We start from the raw sequence: 3,767 nt of genomic DNA on the forward strand, positions 1-3,767 counted from the left end.
GCATCATCATAATGAGCTCAATGTGACTAAGGCGTTAGTCACGGGATCATGCATTGCGGTACGAGTAAAGAGACTTGCCGGTAACGAGATTGAACTAGGTATTGGGATACCGACGATCGAATCTCGGGCAAGTAACATACCGATTGACAAAGGGAATTGCATACGGATTGATTGAATCCTCGACACCGTGGTTCACCCGATGATATCATCGTGGAACATGTGGGAGCCAACATGGGTATCCAGATCCCGCTGTTGGTTATTGACCGGAGAGGCGTCTCGGTCATGTCTGCATGTCTCCCGAACCCGTAGGGTCTACACACTTAAGGTCCGGTGACGCTAGGGTTGTAGAGATATATGTATGCGGAAACCCGAAAGTTGTTCGGAGTCCCGGATGAGATCCCGGACGTCACGAGAGGTTCCGGAATGGTCCGAAGGTGAAGAATTATATATAGGAAGTCCAGTTTTGGCCACCGGGAAAGTTTCGGGGGTTATCGGTATTGTACCGGGACCACCGGAAGGGTCCCGGGGGTCCACCGGGTGGGGCCACCTGTCCCGGAGGGCCCCGTGGGCTGAAAGTGGAGGGGAACCAGCCCCTAATGGGCTGGGGCGCCACTTTGGGCCTCCCCCCCATGCGCCTAGGGTTGGGAACCCTAGGGGGGGAGTTTCCCCTTGCCTTGGGGGGCAAGGCAACCCCTTCCCCCTTGGCCGCCGCCCCCCCTTGGAGATCCCATCTCCAAGGGCTGCGCACCCCCCTTGGGGGCCTATATAAAGGGGGGAGGAGGGAGGGCAGCACACTACAGCCTTTGGCGCCTCCCTCCTCCCCTGCAACACCTCTCTCTCTCGCGCAGAAGCTCGACGAAGCCCTGCCGGAGAGCCGCTACATCCACCACCACGCCGTCGTGCTGTTGGATCTCCATCAACCTCTCCTCCCCCCTTGCTGGATCAAGAAAGGAGGAGACATCGCTGCACCGTACGTGTGTTGAACGCGGAGGTGCCGTCCGTTCGGCACTCGGTCATCGGTGATTTGGATCACGGCGAGTACGACTCCGTCATCCACGTTCATTGGAACGCTTCCGCTCGCGATCTACAAGGGTATGTAGATCCACTCCTTTCCCCTCGTTGCTAGTAGACTCCATAGATGCATCTTGGTGAGCGTAGGAAAATTTTAAATTATGCTACGATTCCCAACACGTTCGTGGTCGTCGGGCCCGCCTGGCAGTGGGTGGACACTGCGGCACGCCGTTCTTTTTAGTGCAAGTGTGTAGCGGGTCCGGCCACATCCACTTCCCTCCCCCCGTCCACATCTAGCCAAGCTTGCCCCTTGCCGGCGACAGCCAAACCCTAGCTCGCCATGGGGTTCTTCAGCATTTGCAAGGAGAAGCTCATCCCCGGCGCCAGCTCGTCCCGCGCGCCGCAGCCGCCACCTCCTCGACGCAGCGGGCCGCCACGGGAAAGGGAGCAGTTGCACATCCCAGTGCACCAGGTGCGGTGGCATTGCAGTACCCGCAACCGCTGCCCTATCTAGATGTCAACCTGTCCATGGTTGGCATCTTGACCCGCACTGCATCCCGGTGCCGGCGGTGAGGGAAGAATAACAACGTGGAAGTCAAATCTAACGGCTGCATATAGATTAATCGAGCATTGGGCCGACCGACCGGCGCCAGGTGCTCACCACCAAACCGGTTTGGCTTCAATTTTACTTTTGGAGTTTGGTTTTATACAAAAAAAAGTAATTATTTTTGGGAGTTTGGCTAAACCCAACCAAACACCTCTAAGCCTATATAGGCGGTCGATTCCAACAGGAATCTGCGAGATCGAGATCGTTCCCAATACTTGATCCCTCGATGTCGACCTCGCCGCCGTCACCAATGGAGGGAGAATCTACTAGCAGCTTTTTTATCCCGAACCACTGGAACATGAGCGACGAGGAGTGGGCCGGGATGTCTGAGTTCGCCCAGCGCGAGATCATGGAGATCGTCTCCAAAGAAGAAGAGACCCGCCGCCGCATCCTCCGCGCCCGCGGCAGCGGTGATCCCAACAGCAAGGCAGAGGAGGAGAGCCGTCCCCACGGCCGCGTCCTCACCATCGGCGGCAGGGACTCCAAGTGCCCCGTCCGGCCGTCGCAGACTGACGACGGGACGGCTGCACGAGATGCAGAACCGAGCGGGCAGAAGGCAACGTCGGGGCGTGCAGCCGAGCGGGATGGAGGTCATGCAGTGCGGCGTCGGCGACGGCCTTCATCGTCAGCCATCGTAGAACTTCCTCGTGTCTGCCAAAATGGCACGTGGATGCTCGGCTCTCACCTCAACATGTTGATTGATGGTTAGGAAACTGAGATCCGTTTATTTATCTTGTTTTTCAGACAACTCGATTTATCATAGTGTGGCCACTGAACCTTTGAATCGCAAGATAGTTGTTCCCAGATTCTCTCGATTGTTTCCAAAGCTTTCCATGATCTCAAGAATCGAAAAGAAAGAAAAACCTCTATGTGAGTCAGAGAGGCATGGACGAAAAAATTAGAAAGCGATGAACAGTGCAACATGAAGTTGTCGCGCATGACGAGAGATCCGATCTGGGTTCGGCCTTCGGCCGACGCAACCCATGCATGGTGCGCCAACTAGGATGGCGAACGTGGTCGAAAGTACCAGTAGGGAGTTCACAAAAAGGGGTTACCCCATGGTTCAGATCCTTGTGGTGAAGTAACACCTACGCCATGCTTTGTTTTGTATTGAGGTGGGAGCACCTCGTGCAAGAGTGTTGCAAGATGATGATGGATATGACTATGGAGAGAATGGTCTACGGAATTGATGGGAACGGACACCTAGCCTTCCCTTATTAGAGGGAACGAGAGCTTGGGTTTATAGGATCCCTAACCGATCTCGCTTGAGGGGCTTTTTGGCTTGCACACCAAGATGATCTTCTTACTTCAAGTTGGGCCCTGGACTACCTCCTAGAGCCGGGCTGCCGCTAGGCTCCCGGGCCCCGAGGTCGTCCCAACACCGGGCTTCCTGACTGATGGGACACCCTTAGTATATCACACCTTCACCTATTCCCTTGTTGTTAGAAGAACCTTCTTCCCACAGCTGCTAGAAGAACCTTGTTGAACCAGTTTTTCCCTTTCTTTTCCTTTTTCCTTCTTTCCTTTAAAGTTTTTCTGGTTTTAGTTTCGTCAACATTTCTTGTACTTTGCAATTATTATAAATTTGGAACATTTTCGAAGTTGTGAATATTTTTGAAATATTTTTTAAAAAAACTGGCGAAATTTTCAAATAAATGTATATTTTTACAAATTAGAACCATTTATGGAAATCTCAGACATTTTCTACAATTTATGAATATTTTTTAAGTTCTAAAATTCATGAACATTTTAGGAAATCTGGAACATTTTTAGAAAATTAAACGGGAGAATATTTTCTAAAATCCAAGAACATTTTCCCCATTCCATTAACATGTTTTGAAATCCATGATCATTTTTTAGATTCATTAATATTTTTTCAAATCCGGGAAAAAAATCAAACTCATGAATATTTGTTGAAATTCAGAACACTATGGGAAATCCAAGAACATTTTTTTGAATTTATGGATAATTTATTTGAAATTCATAGCACTTTTGTGATATCACAAACATGTTTCAAATTTTGTGAACATTTTTTTGAAATTTTCCTATACATTTTTAATGTTAAAGAAAGCAAACAAAAAGTAAAAAGAAAATAATGAAAAAAGCAGGGGCGCCTCATCCCCACACATGGGCCGGCCAATATATTGTG

The sequence above is a fragment of the Triticum aestivum genome, chromosome 7D (assembly GCF_018294505.1).
Source record: "Triticum aestivum cultivar Chinese Spring chromosome 7D, IWGSC CS RefSeq v2.1, whole genome shotgun sequence".
Taxonomy (NCBI): Eukaryota; Viridiplantae; Streptophyta; class Magnoliopsida; order Poales; family Poaceae; genus Triticum; species Triticum aestivum.